The sequence below is a fragment of the Heterodontus francisci genome, chromosome 45 (genome assembly GCF_036365525.1).
Source record: "Heterodontus francisci isolate sHetFra1 chromosome 45, sHetFra1.hap1, whole genome shotgun sequence".
Lineage (NCBI taxonomy): Eukaryota > Metazoa > Chordata > Chondrichthyes > Heterodontiformes > Heterodontidae > Heterodontus > Heterodontus francisci.
The window spans coordinates 17,714,354-17,735,896 of record NC_090415.1 but is presented as its reverse complement, the minus strand read 5'-3'; the positions used below and the strand labels follow the sequence as shown (position 1 = coordinate 17,735,896).

At 41.7% G+C, this 21,543-nt stretch overlaps 2 long non-coding RNA genes across 4 annotated transcripts in view; one reads left to right on the top strand and one right to left on the bottom strand.

Moving 5' to 3' along the window:
• LOC137356111 (uncharacterized) overlaps positions 1-21,543 on the bottom strand; it is a 186,957-nt gene that overhangs the window by 121,982 nt on the left and 43,432 nt on the right. The gene's annotated exons all lie outside the window — the stretch shown is intronic.
• On the top strand, positions 10,991-20,077 carry LOC137356450 (uncharacterized). Of its 3 annotated transcripts, none has more exons than XR_010971061.1 (3): positions 10,991-11,072; positions 15,515-15,594; positions 19,345-20,077. It is a non-coding gene; the product is annotated as an uncharacterized lncRNA (long non-coding RNA). The 3 variants fall into 3 exon arrangements; XR_010971059.1 differs by having other exon boundaries at positions 18,728-20,065; XR_010971060.1 differs by having other exon boundaries at positions 15,515-15,598; positions 18,728-20,065.

The following is a 21,543-nucleotide window of genomic DNA, read 5'->3' as shown; positions in this document are numbered from 1 at the left end:
CTGTGAAAGTTGATTTTACTCTGTACCTGTCAGTTCCTGGTCTGTGAATGTTGATTTTACTCTGTACCTGTCAGTTCCTGGTCAGTGAATGTTGATTTTACTCTATACCTTTCAGTTCCTGGAGTGTGAATGTTGATTTTACTCTGTACCTATCAGTTCCTGGTATGTGAATGTTGATTTTACTCTGTACCTGTCAGTTCCTGTTATGTAAATGTTGATTTTACTCTGCACCTGTCAGTTCCTGGCATGTGAATGTTGATTTTACTCTATACCTGTCAGTTCCTGGTCAGTGAATGTTGATTTTACTCTGTACCTGTCCGTTCCTGGTATGTGAATGTTGATTTTACTCTGTACCTGTCAGTTCCTGGTATGTGAATGTTGATTTTACTCTGTACCTGTCAGTTCCTGGCATGTGAATGTTGATTTTACTCTGTACCTATCAGTTCCTGGTATGTGAATGTTGATTTTACTCTGTACCTGTCAGTTCCTGTTATGTAAATGTTGATTTTACTCTGCACCTGTCAGTTCCTGGCATGTGAATGTTGATTTTACTCTATACCTGTCAGTTCCTGGTATGTGAATGTTGATTTTACTCTGTACCTGTCAGTTCCTGGTATGTGAATGTTGATTTTACTCTGTACCTGTCAGTTCCTGGTATTTGAATGTTGATTTTACTCTGTACCTGTCAGTTTCTGGTATGTGAATGTTGATGTTATTCTGTATCTGTCAGTTCCTGGTATGTGAATGTTGATTTTACTCTGTACCTGTCAGTTTCTGGTATGTGAATGTTGATTTTACTCTGTACCTGTCAGTTCCTGGTATGTGAATGTTGATTTTACTCTGTACCTTTCAGTTCCTGGTATGTGAATGTTGATTTTGCTCTGTACCTGTCAGTTCCTGGTATGTGAATGTTGATTTTACTCTGTACCTTTCAGTTCCTGGTATGTGAATGTTGATTTTACTCTGTATCTGTCAGTTCCTGGTATGTGAAGGTTGATTTTACTCTGTACCTTTCAGTTCCTGGTATGTGAATGTTGATTTTACTCTGTACCTGTCAGTTCCTGGTATGTGAATGTTGATTTTACTCTGGACCTGTCAGTTCCTGGTATGTGAATGTTGATTTTACTCTGTACCTGTCAGTTCCTGGTATGTGAATGTTGATTTTACTCTGTACCTGTCAATCTCTGGTCTGTGAATGTTGATTTTACTCTGTACCTGTCAGTTCCTGGTATGTGAATGTTGATTTTACTCTGTACCTGTCAGTTCCTGGTCTGTGAATGTTGATTTTACTCTGTACCTGTCAGTTCCTGTTATGTGAATGTTGATTTTACTCTGCACCTGTCAGTTCCTGGAGTGTGAATGTTGATTTTACTCTGTACCTGTCAGTTCCTGGTATGTGAATGTTGATTTTACTCTGTACCTGTCAGTTCCTGTTATGTGAATGTTGATTTTACTCTGCACCTGTCAGTTCCTGGCATGTGAATGTTGATTTTACTCTGTACCTGTCAGTTCCTGTTATGTGAATGTTGATTTTATCTGCACCTGTCAGTTCCTGGCATGTGAATGTTGATTTTACTCTGTACCTGTCAGTTCCTGTTATGTGAATGTTGATTTTACTCTGCACCTGTCAGTTCCTGGTATGTGAAGGTTGATTTTACTCTGTACCTGTCAGTTCCTTGTATGTGAATGTTGATTTTACTCTGTACCTGTCAGTTCCTGGTATGTGAATGTTGATTTTACTCTGTACCTGTCAGTTCCTGTTATGTAAATGTTGATTTTACTCTGTACCTGTCAGTTCCTGGCATGTGAATGTTGATTTTACTCTATACCTGTCAGTTCCTGGTATGTGAATGTTGATTTTACTGTGTACCTGTCAGTTCCTGGTATGTGAATGTTGATTTTACTCTGTACCTGTCAGTTCCTGGTATGTGAATGTTGATTTTACTCTGTACCTGTCAATTTCTGGTCTGTGAATGTTGCTTTTACTCTGTACCTGTCAGTTCCTGGTATGTGAAGGTTGATTTTACTCTTTACCTGTCAGTTCCTGGTATGTGAATGTTGATTTTACTCTGTACCTTTCTGTTCCTGGTATGTGAATGTTGATTTTACTCTGCACCTGTCAGTTCCTGGTATGTGAATGTTTATTTTACTCTGTACCTTTCAGTTCCTGATATGTGAATGTTGATTTTACTCTGTCCCTGCCAGTTCCTGGTATGTGAATGTTGATTTTACTCGGTACCTGTCAGTTCCTGGTATGTGAATGTTGATTTTACTCTGTACCTGTCAGTTCCTGGGATGTGAATGTAGATTTTACTCTGTACCTGTCAATTCCTGGTATGTGAATGTTGATTTTACACTGTACCTTTCAGTTCCTGGTATGTGAATGTTGATTTTACTCTGTACCTGTCAGTTCCTGGTATGTGAAGGTTGATTTTACTCTGTACCTTTCAGTTCCTGGTATGTGAATGTTGATTTTACTCTGTACCTGTCAGTTCCTGGTATGTGAATGTTGATTTTACTCTGTATCTGTCAGTTCCTGGTATGTGAATGTTGATTTTACTCTGTACCTGTCAGTTCCTGGTATGTGAAGGTTGATTTTACTCTGTACCTGTCAGTTCCTGGTATGTGAATGTTAATTTTACTCTGTACCTGTCAGTTCCTGGTATGTGAATGTAGAATTTACTCTGTACCTGTCAGTTCCTTGTATGTGAATGTTGATTTTACTCTGTACCTGTCCGTTCCTGGTATGTGAATGTTGATTTTACTCTGTACCTGTCAGTTCCTGGTATGTGAATGTTGATTTTACTCTGTACCTGTCAGTTCCTGGCATGTGAATGTTGATTTTACTCTGCACCTGTCAGTTTCTGGTATGTGAATGTTGATTTTACTCTGTACCTGTCAGTTCCTGGTATGTGAATGTTGATTTTACTCTGTATCTGTCAGTTCCTGGTATGTGAATGTTGATTTTACTCTGTACCTGTCAGTTCCTGGTATGTGAATGTTGATTTTACTCTGTACCTGTCAGTTCCTGGTATGTGAAGTTTGATTTTACTCTGTGTCTGTCAGTTTCTAGTATGTGAACGTTGATTTTACTCTGTACCTGTCAGTTCCTGGTCTGTGAAAGTTGATTTTACTCTGTACCTGTCAGTTCCTGGTCTGTGAATGTTGATTTTACTCTGTACCTGTCAGTTCCTGGTCAGTGAATGTTGATTTTACTCTATACCTTTCAGTTCCTGGAGTGTGAATGTTGATTTTACTCTGTACCTATCAGTTCCTGGTATGTGAATGTTGATTTTACTCTGTACCTGTCAGTTCCTGTTATGTAAATGTTGATTTTACTCTGCACCTGTCAGTTCCTGGCATGTGAATGTTGATTTTACTCTATACCTGTCAGTTCCTGGTATGTGAATGTTGATTTTACTCTGTACCTGTCAGTTCCTGGTATGTGAATGTTGATTTTACTCTGTACCTGTCAGTTCCTGGTATTTGAATGTTGATTTTACTCTGTACCTGTCAGTTTCTGGTATGTGAATGTTGATGTTATTCTGTATCTGTCAGTTCCTGGTATGTGAATGTTGATTTTACTCTGTACCTGTCAGTTTCTGGTATGTGAATGTTGATTTTACTCTGTACCTGTCAGTTCCTGGTATGTGAATGTTGATTTTACTCTGTACCTTTCAGTTCCTGGTATGTGAATGTTGATTTTGCTCTGTACCTGTCAGTTCCTGGTATGTGAATGTTGATTTTACTCTGTACCTTTCAGTTCCTGGTATGTGAATGTTGATTTTACTCTGTATCTGTCAGTTCCTGGTATGTGAAGGTTGATTTTACTCTGTACCTTTCAGTTCCTGGTATGTGAATGTTGATTTTACTCTGTACCTGTCAGTTCCTGGTATGTGAATGTTGATTTTACTCTGGACCTGTCAGTTCCTGGTATGTGAATGTTGATTTTACTCTGTACCTGTCAGTTCCTGGTATGTGAATGTTGATTTTACTCTGTACCTGTCAATCTCTGGTCTGTGAATGTTGATTTTACTCTGTACCTGTCAGTTCCTGGTATGTGAATGTTGATTTTACTCTGTACCTGTCAGTTCCTGGTCTGTGAATGTTGATTTTACTCTTTACCTGTCAGTTCCTGGTATGTGAATGTTGATTTTACTCGGTACCTGTCAGTTCCTGGTATGTGAATGTTGATTTTACTCTGTACCTGTCAGTTCCTGGGATGTGAATGTAGATTTTACTCTGTACCTGTCAATTCCTGGTATGTGAATGTTGATTTTACTCTGTACCTGTCAGTTCCTGGTATGTGAATGTTGATTTTACTCTGTACCTGTCAGTTCCTGGGATGTGAATGTTGATTTTACTCTGCACCTGTCAATTCCTGGTATGTGAATGTTGATTTTACTCTGTACCTTTCAGTTCCTGGGATGTGAATGTTGATTTTACTCTGTACCTGTCAGTTCCTGTTAAGTGTAGGTTGATTTTACTCTGTACCTTTCAGTTCCTGGCATGTGAATGTTGATTTTACTCTGTACCTGTCAGTTCCTGGTATGTGAATGTTGATTTTACTCTGTACCTGTCAATTTCTGGTCTCTGAATGTTGATTTTACTCTGTACCTGTCAGTTCCTGGTATGTGAATGTTGATTTTACTCGGTACCTGTCAGTTCCTGGTATGTGAATGTTGATTTTACTCTGTACCTGTCAGTTCCTGGGATGTGAATGTAGATTTTACTCTGTACCTGTCAATTCCTGGTATGTGAATGTTGATTTTACTCTGTACTTGTCAGTTCCTGGGTTGTGAATGTTGATTTTACTCTGCACCTGTCAATTCCTGGTATGTGAATGTTGATTTTACTCTGTACCTTTCAGTTCCTGGTATGTGAATGTTGATTTTACTCTGTACCTTTCAGTTCCTGGTATGTGAATGTTGATTTTACTCTGTACCTGTCAGTTCCTGTTATGTGAAGGTTGATTTTACTCTGTACCTTTCAGTTCCTGGCATGTGAATGTTGATTTTACTCTGTACCTGTCAGTTCCTGGTATGTGAATGTTGATTTTACTCTGTACCTGTCAATTTCTGGTCTGTGAAGGTTGATTTTACTCTGTACCTGTCAGTTCCTGGTATGTGAATGTTGATTTTACTCTGTACCTGTCAGTTCCTGGTATGTGAATGTTGATTTTACTCTTAACTTGTCAGTTCCTGGTATGTGAATGTTGATTTTATTCGGTACCTGTCAGTTCCTGGTATGTGAATGTTGATTTTACTCTGTACCTGTCAGTTCCTGGGATGTGAATGTAGATTTTACTCTGTACCTGTCAATTCCTGGTATGTGAATGTTGATTTTACTCTGTACCTGTCAGTTCCTGGTATGTGAATGTTGATTTTACTCTGTACCTGTCAGTTCCTGGGATGTGAATGTTGATTTTACTCTGCACCTGTCAATTCCTGGTATGTGAATGTTGATTTTACTCTGTACCTTTCAGTTCCTGGTATGTGAATGTTGATTTTACTCTGTACCTGTCAGTTCCTGGTATGTGAAGGTTGATTTTACTCTGTACCTGTCAGTTCCTGGTATGTGAATGTTGGTTTTACTCTATACCTGTCTGTTCCTGGTATGTGAAGGTTGATTTTACTCTGTACCTTTCAGTATCTGGTATGTGAATGTTGATTTTACTCTGTACCTGTCAGTTCCTGGTATGTGAATGTTAATTGTACTCTGTACCTGTCAGTTCCTGGTATGTGAATGTTGATTTTACTCTGTACCTGTCTGTTCCTGGTATGTGAATGTTGATTTTACTCTGTATCTGTCAGTTTGTGCAATGAGAGGGGTCAACAGAAGATCGTTACCTCTTGGAAGGAGAAGGTAGAACACAGTCAAGAACCACAGCAAGGGATGAAGAAGGAGAGAAGTCCGTGTGGCAGCAAGCACAGAAACAAGAATGGGTGTTGTGTGTCACTGCATATCTATTACCATTGTTAAATATTAACTTTGTACACCTTAGTTAAGCCTAATAAACTCTCTGACTTGCTCACATAACTTGAGTTTGTACCTTGTAGGTCTATCTTGGTCAGGAATCTAAAGGTGAGACGGGTTGGCTATTCTCTGCCTCACCTCTGTTCAGGAAACATCTACCTGAAACTTACAGCTCTTTACTATATGCGTACATTACTGTGTATATTGTCCTCCTCAAACTTCGAAATTGTGGGCCCGATAAAAACATTTTTCTTTGTACAGTTTTCTGCGTCACTCCACTGCATAGTTCTGCCCAGTAAGCAAAAAGGATCAGTTCGCTACTAAACTCTAAAATAAAAGCAAAATACTGCAGATGCTGGAAATCTGAAATAAAAACAAGAAATGCTGGAAATACTCAGCAGGTCTGGCAGCATCTGTGTAGAGAGAAGCAGAGTTAACGTTTCAGGTCAGTGATCTTTGATCAGAATATTTGCAGTACTTTCTGTTTTTATTTCAGATTTCCAGCATTCACAGTATTGTGTTTTGATTAACATAAACGTATTGCTCAGGTCCAAGTTATAATGATTGTAAAGCGTTCTGTTAATTAAACCGACGCCCGAAACACACAGTGCAGTAAGCGATCGTGGTATAGTGGTGAGCATAGCTGTATTTTGCAAAGGAAAAAAATGAAAAGCCTTGACAGAATTGAAGTTGATAAAATATTCTTATCATCCAATCAGATTCATTCTCCTGCTTGAACAGCATCGCCCTGCAGCAAGTTTGTTTCCTTCTAGTGTTTCTCCAATTTCCTATTGAAATCATTGATTGTCTCTGCTTCCACCACACTTGTGGACAAACATTGCAGTTGCAATGTAGCAGGTAAAACAAAAAGTGCTTCCTCACATTTCCCTGCATCTCTTTCCCAAAACCATCAATCTGTGTCTCCTTGTCCTTGTACCATCAACTAATGGGAACTGGTTCTCCTTGTCTAACTTACCTACACCTGCATCAGATCTCCCCTCAATCCACATTGCTGTCAGGAGAACAACCACTTACTTAGATAACACAGTCCAGAGCCATCTATCCAAGCTTTTCAATAACAAAATAATAGTTGTGTTGTAAGTAGTATAGATAGGAGCATAACATCAAGAGACTTTGATAGATCAACTGATTGTCTCTGCCCAACGCACCAGATTTTCTGTATCACCTGAACACTGCTCACCGCTGTGTAAAGTTTAGAGCATTTTCATAGCTTCCATTTATGCAAGAACTGCAATGTTAATGTTGGATTGTGAAGCATGACGGTCATCTTCACTGAACTACGTCAAAATGTCATGTTGAGAGATGTGTCAGTGTGGAAGATGCACGTAGCCATAGGGGAAAAAAAGGCAAGTCATGTAGCTGGAGGAGAATCCACAATGTGGGCGCGATGGACCGTGACATATTTTGCATTTGTGCCAAATAAGGACAGCTAAAATAATAGGATTAATTATATGCTTTGTACATCAATATATTGAAGTCTGTTTGATCTGTTGCTTGCTTTATTATGAAATGTGTTTTCAAGGCACATTTGTGTGAGAACAATGGGAAAGAAACCAGCACTCCTTGCAGGGAGAGAGATGGGATAAAGGCAGAATTAAATAAAAAAAATGTCTGGGATCAGCAGGAATGTAACCTTTAGGATCCTTGCTAAAATAGAAAGAATCGGGAAACATCTGTACTGTGTGTAGATTCAACCATTAACTAACTAGTGTCAAACAATGATGTCAACCTGGACCAATTAGGACACTTGGAACAATTCAAAACTAATATGGTAACATCCTTGCACCACAAGAAGGATAAAAGAAAGGGTGTTACAGGACATCGTCAGCACACTTAGAGAGGGGTCAACAGAAGATCGTTGGTACTGAAAAGGAGAAGATAGAATATAGTCAAAAAAACACAGCAAGGGATGAAGAAGGAGAGAAGTCCGTGTGGCAGCAAGCACAGAAACAAGAACGGGTGTTGTGTGTTACTGAATATCTATTACCATTGTTAAGTATTAACTTTGTACATCTTAGTAAAAACTAATAAACTCTCTGACTTGGTCACAGAACCTGAGTTTGTACCTTGCTGGTCTATCTTGGTCAGTAATCTAAAGGTGAGACGGGTTGGGTATTCTCTGTCTCACCTCTGTTCAGGTAACATCTACCTGAAACTTACAGCTCTTTACTATTTGCATACATTGCTATGTATTTTGTCATCCTCAAACTTCAACATTGTGGGCCCTATTGAAATAATGTTCTTCGTACATTTATCTGCGTCACCCCACTGCATAGTTCTGCCCAGTCAGCAGAAAGGATCAGTTCACTACTAAACTCTAAAATAAAAGCAAAATATTGCGGATGCTGGAAATCTGAAATAAAAACAAGAAATGCTGGAAATACTCAGCAGGTCTGGCAGCATCTGTGGAGAGAGAAGCAGAGTTAACCTTTCAGGTGAGTGACCCTACTTCAGAACGAGCAAATATTAGAATTGTAAAATGTTATAAGCAAGTAAAGCGGGGTTGGGGCAAGAGATAACAAAGGAGAAGGTGTAAATAAGACAAGGTCACAGAAGAGCCTCCTATCCTTTAACCAACTACCATCTCAGGATACCAGTGTCAATTTTAACATGCATTTCTATTCTCCATGTAAGTCTGTTATTCACTACTTGATGGAATGCCTTTGGAAGAGCATGTATCCAATAATTACTGTACTACCTTCAGTAACTTCAACCACAAGAATTCAATCATGTTAGTCGCACATGATTTGCCCTGAGCAAATCCGTACTGGTTGTCCTTTATTAACTCAACACTGTTGTCAAAAATAATGGTCTTTGTTACCAGATTTTTCCTTCCCCTGGTTCTGCCTGCTTGTAATCATGGTGATAGGGTGGATCTGGGATGTTTTGTACAAATCACTGTCATCATTATTTCAATGATTGTCGCTGCAAACAACCTTTGAATTATATTGATCAAAAGCAAATTAATGGTAACGTGTGTGACACTGAGACTGGAAGATGGTCGGAATAAAGCGGAGGAAGGGGTGAGGGGGCGGCTCCTAAACTGTCCAAACGGATCTCGTCGAAGTGTAAAAGTGAATCCGAGTGTTTGAGGGATGAAAGTTAAACATCTGATAGTCTCTGCTTAATGTCATCAGAATGAATCTCTTAGTGACTGAAAATATATCTGAATGGCCTTGTCCTGAGAATCTGCAGAGAGTCCAACAGGTAAAAGTGGTTCAGTGAGAAATACAGTATTTGTTTATAATCTGGCCCTGTTTTGAGTTTGGAAATAATAGAGAGGTTGTCTCTGGTACAATATGTCAGCGAGAAACTAGTTTACATTTTTCTATCTTGAATAAGTCTTTACCCAAATAGAACAGGATCTCTGTCAATGTGTTACATTATATAAACGTCACAGGCCACTTCCCCTCCCTATTCTATCTCACTGCTCTCGATCTCCTCCCTCTCCAGTTCATTATTATTGCTGATCATTATATTGGCCTATTTATTCTCTTCCATCTCAGACAGTCCCTAGCGATCAAGGATGACTTTTTTCCACTCCAGTTTGATGGGTTCTGAAATGGCTGATAAGTCCAATGCATGATCTGCAGATTCTGTCATATCAGGGACAGGTGGTGCTGGAAGGGTCAGGTAAATCACTGCATCGGACGTGTGTGTGCTCCCTTCGCTGCCTTCGCTGCGTCGAGTTCACCTTTGCATGTTCCTGACAAATATCCCTGAAGTGTACAATGTCTTCCCAAATGAGGGATGATTTGAGGACATCTCTGAAGTGTTTCCACTGTCCTCCTGGGGTTCTCCTGCCATGACCAAGTTCTGAGTAGAGCAGCTGCTTCGGGATATTGGATTTCCAGGTTCTTGGAGAGGCGCCTATTCATGGTAAGTGAAAGACTAACACTGACTATCTGAACACATGTCAGTTGCTGTCTGAGAGTGAGAGGTACTGGAACACTTTCCCTCACATAATGTCCCAGATACAGTAAGGAAAGATGGAGTGGACAAGCCTCTGTCTTTCTCCAATACTGAATTATGGTGAGTTGGATGTTTAGTCAGTCCCGAACTGCCCTTGTTGGGTGAGTAGGCAATGGAATCGAGACCATTTCCCGTCCCTGTGTGACTGTCGCTCAAACTGCCCTGTGTGTGCAGGATTAACCCTGAGTCCCTCTATCCAGCTCTGTCTGTTATATCAGGAAAAATGCTGAACCTTTCACTTGTTGATCTGCTCAAACCGTGTTCAAGACCCAAGTAGTGAACAGAATGTCCCATTAATTGTTTGAATAATACTATGCTTGATCAGCAGGTTATGATCGACTCAGCCAAAGTTTAGAAAAATTCCTGTCAATAAATCTTTCAAAATGGAGTGTGAGGATCTCCTGGCTCCGAGTGTTTCAGGGATACAGGAGTAGACATCAGCAACTGAGCCCTGAAAATTCACAGCAAAGACTGTGTACATGAGGACATTTAACAACCGGGAGCTGAAACTCTGGGACGGGCTCTATTGTCACTGTGTTTGTGTGTCTGGTATAATCGCGGCAGCTCCGTGTCTCTCTTGTTTCGAATGAAACGATGAAGATCACCATTCGGTATTACTCACATTGACCGCGGGTTTCACTCCGGTTAGACAAACCTTTGCTGACTGAAATGAATTCTACAAGGTCCCAGCAAACACACCGACTCCCTCCTTCCTCCCATGTTTCTGTCGGATTGTTTTGAGAGGAGGGTCTCAATAATAACAAACACCCTGCAGGGAGAGACGGCAATTTGAACATCTAAATGGGATCAGCTCCCGGCTTTCTAGGTTATAGATTCCCTCCACCCCTCCCCACCCTCCCTCCACCCTAACCCCATGTTCAGTTTCATTGTTCACACATTGATGAGGGTGAAATGGGAAAGTTCCCATTGAGTTTTGTTGCAGAGAGCAGCGCACGCGCGATATAACCCCGCCCACCGTGACGTCATCATGAGGATAAGAGCGCATGCGCTCCCCTCCCCCCAACACTGTCTCTGAGCGTCATTCAGTGAGTGAGCGGAAGATTGTTTAAATCAGCTGCGAATGGAGACATCCGGGTCCCGGGGTAAGTGAACAAACAACATCTGCTTCCAGCAGCAACACCAGGTTTGGGAGCGAGTCTGCAGATGTGTTCAGAGATTAACATTGAATAGCGGGGAAGTTCAGCGGGAGTCGGAGATTGTGGAGCAGAAACTGGTCCCGGAACATGGAGTGAGCCGGTGGGGGGAAGGGAGAGGTGACGACTCCATCGGGTAGTCCGATTCATGGAGCGGTGAGGGGTGTGGGTTGTTTCTGAGTGTCGCAAAACTGTCGCAAAACCGCTGCAAACAGGTGGGCAGCAGAAGCAGAGTGTTGCAGGAGACAGACACTGTTTGTGTTGCTGGTTTTCTTTTTCCGATTGTTCATAATGATTATTATTGAAAAGATTATATTGATTACTTTTGTATCATGTCAGTTAACTTGTCAGGGAGCAAGTAATAGAGAGGGATACCGACATGTACAGAATACTGGGGGAGACTGATAACACAAGAGTCGGGAATAAAACGATATTAAGTAGGATCAGAGGAAGGCAGAATGTAATACAGTCTGAATCAGGGTACATGTATGTGAACACACGGAGTATGGTTAATAAGATGGTGAGGTACAGGCGGAGATTGTCATGTGGAAATTTGATGTTGTGGCTCGAACAGAGACTGGGTGTTAAACATTCCTGGATACAAGGTGATCAGGGAAAACATGAAAGGGAATAAAGGGGGAGGGGTGTCAGTATTGATCAAGGAGAGTGTTGGAGAAAAAGGATGTCCCAGAGTGGTCGAGGACAGAATCAATTTGGCTAGAGCTAAGGAACAAAAAAGCTGCAGTTACATTGCTCGGTGTTGTCTATCGGCCACCAGCTAGTGGGTAGGACATGGAAAAACAAATTTGCAAGGAAATTACAGCAAGGTGCAAACATTATCGGGTAGTTATAATGGAAGAGTTTAATTATTCAAATATGGACTGGGATAATAACAGTGTGAAGGGCAGTGAGGGGCAAGAGTTCCTACAGTGTGTTCAGGAAAATTTTCTACAACAGTATGTTGCTAGTCCAACGAGAAAGGAGGCACTGCTAGACCTGGTTCTTGGGAATGAGGTGGGCCAAGTGGATCACGTATCAGTAGGAGAGCATTTAGGGGGATAGTGATCATTGTTTCATCAGGTTTAGGTTGACTATGGAAAAGGACAAAGAGAAATCCAAGGGAAGAATAATTAACTGGGGGTAAGTCAACTTCAATGGGGTAAGGATGGAGCTGGGGCGAATAAATTGGAGTCAAAAGCTGGCAGCAAAAAAAAGGTAGATGAACATTGGGTTACCTTCAAAGAACAGATAGTTCGGGCACAGTCGACGTATGTTCCCTTGAAGGGGAAAATTAAAACAAACAAACCCAGAACTCCTTGGATGGCAAAAGAGGTAGAGATTAAGATAAAGAAGAAAAAGTGTGCTTCTGAGAGATGCCAGGTAGAAAATATTACTGTGAACCAGGCTGAATATAGAAGGTCCAGAGGGGAAGTGAAAAAAAAACAAATGGGAGAATCAATGAGAGAAGATGAAAAGAGACGGCCAGCGAGCATTAAAGGAAATCCCAACGTTTTCTATAAGCATATAAATAGTAAAAAGGTGGTAAAAGGAGGAGTGCGGCCGATTAGGGACCAGAAAGGGGATTTACACATGGAGGCAGAGGGCATAGCTGAAGTATTAAAAGAATACTTTGCATCTGTCTTTGACTGGGTTGCATCTTCTTCCTTGGTAATGTTGAAAGAGGAGGTAAGTCAGATATTAAAGGGTTTTAAAATTGATAAAGAAGAAATATTAGATAGTCTGTCTGTACTTAAAGTGGATAAAGCACCAGAGCCAGATGAGATGCATCTAAGGGAAGTGAGGGTGGAAATCACAGAAGATCTGGCCATAATTTTTCACTCTTCCTTAGACTCGGTGGTGGTGATAAAGAACTGCAGAATTTTTCAAAAAAGGGTGTAAATATAAGCCGATCAACTACAGGCCAGTTAGTTTAAATTCAGTGTTGGAAAAACATCGAGAAAAAATAATTGGGGGCAAAATCAATAGTCACAGGGACTATTAAAGCAGAGATGGATGAGGGGCAACCTGACTTGGCCAGCACAGTGGCGCAGTGGTTAGCACCGCAGCCTCACAGCTCCAGCGACCTGGGTTTAATTCTGGGTACTGCCTGTGTGGAGTTTGCAAGTTCTCCCTGTGTCTGTGTGGGTTTCCTCCGGATGCTCTGGTTTCCTCCCACATGTCAAAGACTTGCAGGTTGAAAGGTAAATTGGCCATTATAAATTTCCCCTAGTATAGGTAGCTGGGAGGGAAATATAGGGACAGGTGCGGATGTGGTAGGAATATGGAATTAGTGTAGGATTAGTATAAATGGGTGGTTGATGGTCGGCACAGACTCGGTGGGCCGAAGGGCCTGTTTCAGTGCTGTATCTCTAAATAAAAAAAATAAACAAAATTATGAGAAGCAGAGATAGGAAGATTTTTTTCCCTGAGCAGAGATGTCAATAACCAGGGGACAGAGATTTAAGGTAAGGAGCAGGAGGTTTAGAGGGGCTTTGAGGAAAAATGCTTTCACCCAGAAGATGGTTGGAATGTGGATCACACTGCCTGAAGAGATGGTAGAGGCAGAAACCCTCACAACATTCAAGCAGTATTTGGATGAACATTTGAACTGCCATAGCGTACAAGGATACTGACCAAGTGCTGGAAAATGGGATTAGAATACTGAGGTACCTGATGTACATGATGGGCTGAAGGGCCTATTTATGTGCTGTCGAACTCGATGACTCTAAATGTGAGTTAATTAAGGAAAAGCAGCATGGATTTCTTCAGGGAAAATCATGTTTAACCAAATTGCTGAAGTCTTTTGTGGAGGTAACAGAGAGGGTTGATGAGGGCAATGCAGTTGATGTGGTGTACATGGACCTTCAAAAGGTGTTTGATACAGTGCCACACAACAGACATGTGAGCAAACTTATAGTTCATGCAGTAAAATGCACAGTCGCAACTAGATACGAAATTGCCTGAGTTAGAGGAAACAAAGAGCAGTGGTTAATGGATGTTTTTTGGCTGGAGGAAGGTTGTGTTGGAGTTTCCCTGGGATCAGTGTTTGGACCCTTGCTTTTGCTGATATAGGTTAATCTCCGAGACCTTGGTGCACAATTTCAAAGTATGCAGATGATAAGAAACATGGAAGCATTGTGAACTGTGAGGTGGATAGTGTAGAACTACAAAAGGACATAGACAAGTTGGTGGAATGGACAGACAGGTGGCAGATGAAGTTCAATGCACAGAAATGTAAGGTGATTCATTTTGGTAGTAAGAACATGGAGAAACAGTATAAAATAAAGGGTATAATTCGAGGAGCAGGAGCAGATGGACTGAGGTGTGTATGTGCATAAGTCATTGAAAGTGGCCGGACAGGTTCAGAGTGTGTTTAATAAAACATACAGCATCCTAGACTTCATTCATAGTGGAATAAAGTACAAGAGCAAGGAAGTTATGTTGAACTTCTGTAAGACACTAATTCAGCCTCTGCTGAAGTATGATGTCCAATTCTGGGCACCTCACTTGAGGAAAGACCTGACGGCATGGGAGAGAGTGAAGAGAAGAGTCACGAAAATGGATCCAGGGATGAGGAAATTCAGTTTTAAAGATAGATTGGAGAAGTTAGGACTGTTTTCCCAGGGGAAGAGAAGACTGAGAGGTGATTTGATAGAGGTATTCAAAATCATGAGGTGTCTGGGTAGAGTGGATAGAGAGAAACTCTAGGGGTGGTGCAGTGGTGAGCACCGCAGCCTCACAGCTCCAGCGACCTGGGTTCAATTCTGGGTACTGCCTGTGTGGAGATTGCAAGTTCTCCCTGTGTCTGCGTGGGTTTTCTCCGGGTGCTCCAGTTTCCTCCAACAGCCAAAAGACTTGCAGTTTGGGAGGTAAATTGGCCATTATAAATTGCCCCTAGTATAGGTAGCTGGTAGGGAAATATAGGGACAGGTGGGGATGTGGTAGGAATATAGGATTAGTATAATTGGGTGGTTGATGGTCAGCACAGACTCGTTGGGCCGAAGAGCCTGTTTCAGTGCTGTATCTCTAAACTAAACTGTTCCCACTCATGAGAGGATCAAGAATGAGAGGGCACAAATTTAAAGTATTTGGTAAGAGTAGCAAAAGGTACATGAGGGAAATCTTTTTCATGCAGCGAGTGGTTAAGATCTGGAATTTGATGGAGGCAGGTTTGACTGAAGTATTCAAAAGGGAATTAGAAAGTTTTATGAAAGGGAAGAATTTGGTGGGGTTATGGGGAGAAGGCAGGGGAATGGAACTGAGGGAGTTGCTCTTTCAGAGAACCGGTGCAGACGCGATGGGCCAAATGGCCTCCTTCTGCACTGTAATGATTCTGTGATTCTTCTCACTGACCTTTCTTCAAGTATAAGAATTACTTTTTCTTGCTGCAGGCAAACATTTGAAGGAACCAGAATGAAAGTCCTGACTCCTGGACACAAGGAAAAGTGCACCCAGCTTGTTCCAACACACAGTAGGTAGATACAGTATCACTCTCAAAGCACAGTGACACAGCCAGCTCATCATTTCCACTGTAACAAACAAAAGAAGTAGTCAGACCCACACTGATCCCAAGATCAAGAGACACATTTTCAATCCAACAGTCAAGCAGAGCAGGAGAGATAGAAGTTGTATCTATTTTACTCCAGCTGACTGGTAGATACATCAAACCCAGTCTAAAAACACACTCATTATCAGATTTAAATACACTGTCAATTTGACTACATTTCAAATAAGATATCTTAACTAGAACAGGCAAAATTTACCTGATTGAAAGCTACAGAATGAATCCCAATAAAGTCCCCCACAATATCAACTGAGCTACAGATTACAAACCAGTCCAAACATGTCACTAAGGGTCAGACAGAAACATACAGTATTCATTCTTTTTTTTTTACAAAATGGTGTAATTTGACTGCACATACCAGGTCATGTATCAGATTGAAAGATTAACACTCACAATTAATTTGGCAGAGCAAGGAATTGGATATCAATTCACAACTCATGTCCAAGAATTGAACAAAATAGACAGCTATGAAATAGTTAATTCCTATTTTATATTAAACACAAGGAAAAAAATATTGATACACGAAAAAATTTAACAGCAGCCAACAGAATGCTTGAGGTACATATTAAGTACTGAAGGATCACACAGACATCACAGAGATGCAAATTGAACCTGACACTGAAACAGGGTACCAGAGCCTAATGGATGGAGAATGAATCACATATCATACCCATAATTTACATATACTGAATGGATCCAATATGCATGTACAGTACGCACACTGGCTGCAACAGAATTAATCTCACACTTGCACACTCCCTCAGAGGCAGATACATTTATTTAGAGATACAGCACTGAAACAGACCCTTCGGCCCACCGAGTCTGTGGCGACCAACAACTACCCATTTATACTAACCCCACAGTAATCTCATATTCCCGACCAGCCTATCCCGACTATCTTCTAGCGGCAATTTACCTATCACCTGCAAGTCTTATGGCTGTGGCAGGAAACGGAAGCACTTGGCGAAAACCCACACGGTCACAGGGAGAACTTGCAAACTCCACACAGGCAGTACCCAGAATTGAACCCGGGTCCCTGGAGTTATGTGGCTGCGGCGCTAACCACTGCGCCACTGTGCCACCCACTAGACAAGGAATGAATTCCAAGCACACATTCTGGACCAGAGATTTAAAGATACAGAATGTGGCCCACAATCATGTCAAGTAAGAGAAGATCTTAAGAACATAACAAATATGACCAAGAGTAGGCCATTTGACCTCTCCACCCTACTCTGCCATTTAGTATGATCATGGCTGATCTGATTGTGCTTAACTTCACTTTCCTCGCTGTCCCAATAACCCTTTACTGCCTTGTAGATCAAAAATCTATCTCTCTATCTCTCTATCTCAGACTGACAGCTATATAATGCATCCCATAATCAATTACATGACGTGAAACAGACAGACACAGTAAAAATCTGATTCACATAGAGTAGGAGTGCCTAAAAAACAGAGTCCACAATGCCATTCAATAATATTTCCTAACAGGTACAGAATGAATGCCACACTCACAAACTCTACCAGTCACAGAAAAACACAGAATAAACAACACATTCACATACAATACCAGAGACAGAGAGATACTGAATGAATCACATTCTCACTGTCAGTTGCGGAGACGGATGATAAATGAATTAATCCACACTCACATTCAGTTTGAGAGACTGATGGATACAGAAATATATTCACACTCACAGGCAGTACCAGAAACTGACATACACCACATTAATCCCACCTCATACAGAGTACCAGAGGCTGACATGATGAACTGGAACCAGACATAGTCACATAACAGAAAATAAATGTTACAGAATAATGTACTCATTTACCTACATTAAACTCACATAGTGATGGTGGTATAGTACTGAGAATATCTGCTTTCCAAGCAGTTGACCTGAGTTCTCTACTGCAGGTCAGACCTCAATTCTGGTATCATACAGATTCATTTTATAACTTAAAAATGATCAATGTGATTTCCAAATTAAAACTTACAAAAGACTCTCATCATCCATGTGTATCTCCCACAATGCTGAACTTCAATTTTCTTTCAATGAAATCTATGTGAAACAAGACATGTCCTTTAAACTAATAAATGAGTTCACAGTCAGAAACAAGAGTGTGCAGATCTTTGTTTAATAATAATAAAAAGGGAGATAGGTAAAGTTCAGTTCACAAACAGCGCTCTGGGTAAAGATTGAACCCACACTCAGATAACAGAGAATGAAATAAAATGAGGTAAACTCACACTCACAGACCAGGAACTGACGGGGACAGAGTACAAGCTACACACAGACAAAATACAAAAAAATAACAGTTTTAAAACTGAACAAGTCAATGCAATTTATAAAATGATTCTCATCATCCATGTACGTCTCCCGGAAATTTATCATTTCTTGAATAAATACAGATTTAAAATAGCCTTTAAACTGATCAGTATTCAGTCAGAAACTAATAGTAAACATAGTTATTTACAGCACCGAAGGAGGCTATTTGGCCCATCGAGTCCATGACAGCTCTCCACAGTGCAATCCAGTCACACTCACTCCACCGCTGGATCCCTGTAACTCTGCAAGTTTAATTCCTTCAAATGCTGATTCAATCATCTCTTGAAGTAATTGATTGTCTCTACTTCCAGCTCCCTTGTGGGAAGTGAGTTCCAGATCATCACCACTCACTCAGTGTTCGCCCCAAATCCTCAATTTCTGTCACTATGTCCTTGTACAATGAGCGAATGGGAACTGTTTATCCTTGTCTCACTTGTCATGATGTTTCACACTTGTTGTAAATCTCCCTTCAGTCAGCTCGTCCACTGATCTTGCCTGTCACCTATCCACCAATATCCCTGACTTTCTGACTCCCTCTGTTACTGTCTCTTCAGCTGTTTCAATGTTGTTGATTCAATGGAGAACAAATCCATCTCTACCGACTTCGCACATTCTGATAAACTTCCTCTGTACCCTCAAATAACCAGAACTGGATGCAATACTCCACTACAACACTGTCACTGTGTTTATTTTACACATCCGTATTTCTTGTTTAGAAAGAACCAGCGCACTCGAATGGAACACGAAGACGGTGCTCTTATTTTAAACATTCAGAAACAAGGAGTATGGAATTCAAACCCACGCATGCAGAGCACAACAGATTAGCAGTTCATCGTTTTAATCACTCGGTCACCTTGTCTTCTGTGAGTAAACTGAAGTGCGGAGGAATAATCCGTGCAGAATGAAAAAGGTGACGGGCTGGTGCCAATAAAACTGAACCAGTTGAAGAGACAGTAACAGAGGGAGTGAGAAAGTCAGGGATATCGGTGGATAGGTGACAGGCAAAAGCAATGGACTGAGCTGACAGCTGTGAAATGTTGTGGCTTCGCCGAGCACTAAATTTGATTGGTTATCTAAAGTAACCAATCAGATAAATAGAGAATCTCAAGAATTGACATCATTGTAAACCAGCCAATCACGAACATGGTTTTCACCCCATCCTTCATTAACATAGAGCTCTGGGGATGTGTATAAAATGCGAGTTCTGACCTTTAAGAGCCACCCACAACGTCTCTCAAAAAGCTACAACATTATCTCTATAATATCAATTTGTTTTGATATTTTTACCAAGTATTTTCTAACTGCCTTTGTGATCTCTGTTTTAATCCCACAGATTCTGGTTAATACAGTTTCACTGCCCATGTGATCTTCCTGTCTCTACTTAATAATATCCCGATCATTAATTACTGACTATTTGTGAGCTTTGTTCACGGACGCGTTCATATTCGGCCCCTTTGCTGTATTTCGATAATAAAATCTGATTTAACGCACAGGCATCATTTCTCAGTCACTCATATCCCGAGATCAAGTTTGTTCTCAATAAGTAATCAGTACATTATCTAGAAACCCCGGTGGTGTGGGAACCCTCAGTCTCACTCTTTGACACCTGACACTAAGATTATACACTCCGCTGTTGTCTCTCACCAATAGGGATCAATCTATAATCAGTGATGTGGTATCATTAGGAACATTGAGCTGAAATGGTTACAGAATGCTGTGAAAGAGGCTTTCTGTCCTCTGGTTATAGAATGTTTCAAAAAGGATAGAGAGTAAACCCGAATAGATGGTGGAATGTGAAAGTGAATCTGGAAATTGTTACCACATGTAGAATAATACAATATGAAAAAGATTTTAAAATATTTGCGGTAAAACCAAGTTACCTATAAATGTGATGATCTATATTGAAGCCGCTCTGTGTTTTACAAATATATTGGCGGGATTTTCAAATTTGAAAAATCGTTTGCAGTCTGACAATTTCGCGCCGTTATTTTCCGCCCTCATCTCCTTGGCGTCTCCGGATTGGTGAATTCAGCAGCTCTCTGATTGGTCACATGAAGAGTACAATGACACCCAGTGCAGAGTGACCAATCACCAGTGCCCCCGACACCATTCCTCCCGAAGGTATAAATGGGACTATTGTGGGCGGTTCTCAGCATTCTTCCTGAAAGTGTTTGTCTGATTGTGGTAATGTCTGGAAGAGGGAAGACCGGTGGTAAAGCTCGGTCCAAGGCCAAGTCTCGCTCCTCCCGAGCTGGACTGCAGTTCCCGGTGGGCCGTGTTCACAGGTTCCTTAAAAAGGGGAACTATGCTGTGCGTGTGGGTGCCGGAGCCCCGGTCTATCTGGCTGCTGTGCTCGAGTATCTGACAGCTGAAATCCTCGAGCTGGCCGGCAACGCGGCCCGGGACAACAAGAAGACCCGCATCATCCCCAGACACCTCCAGCTGGCAGTCCGCAACGACGAGGAGCTCAACAGGCTGCTGGGAGGGGTGACCATTGCTCAGGGCGGGGTGCTGCCTAATATCCAGGCCGTGCTGCTGCCCAAGAAAACCAGCGCTCCGAGCACGAAGAGCAAGTGAAGCGGCCTGACTTAAATCTGCGAACCCAAAGGCTCTTTTCAGAGCCACCCACTTTATCTGTTAAAGGGTTGCTTGCTGTCTGAGAAGGCAATTTTATAATGCTAGCGCTGCTTTGTATTGGCCTACAACGAGGCCACTTGGCCCATCGTGTCGGTGTCGGCCGAAAAATGACCCACCTATTCTACTCCCACCTTCCAGCATTCAGTCCGTCGCCCTGCAGATTACAGCACTTGAGATGCATATCCAGATTCCTTTTGAATGAGTTGGGGGTCTCTGCCTCAACTACCCTTTCAGGCAGTGGGTTCCAGACCCCCACCACCCTCTGGGTGAAAATAAAATCCTCGTTTTCCCTCTAATTTTTGTACCAATCACTTGAAACATATGCCCCATAGTCACTGACCTCTCTGCTAAGACTCTTCACCTTCACTCTCTCCAGACCCGCCAAAATGTTGTACATTTCAATCAGATCTCCCCTCAGCCTTCTCAGTACTGGATTCGGGCACTTAGCTGCTCTCCTCTTCCTATATTTGTCAGGGATTTTAGCAATTCTACCGTTTACGCAAACGAAAGCTTTTACACAATGATCGGCTCTCTAATAAAATGACCTGCTGTAGACCACAGTTCTCTGACAACAGGAGATCGCAGCTCTTTGTTTTGCCGATTTGGTGGCTCTTAAAAGAGCCGTTGTGTTATTTGATGCCAAACTCAGTTCGGGGCAGGGTGAGTTTAGGCGCGCTCCCCGCGGATACGGCGGGCCAGCTGGATGTCTTTGGGCATGATGGTGACTCGCTTGGCGTGGATGGCGCACAGGTTGGTGTCCTCAAAGAGCCCCACCAGGTAAGCCTCGCTGGCCTCCTGCAGGGCCATGACGGCCGAGCTCTGGAAGCGCAGGTCTGTCTTGAAGTCCTGTGCGATCTCCCGCACCAGGCGCTGGAAGGGCAGTTTGCGGATGAGC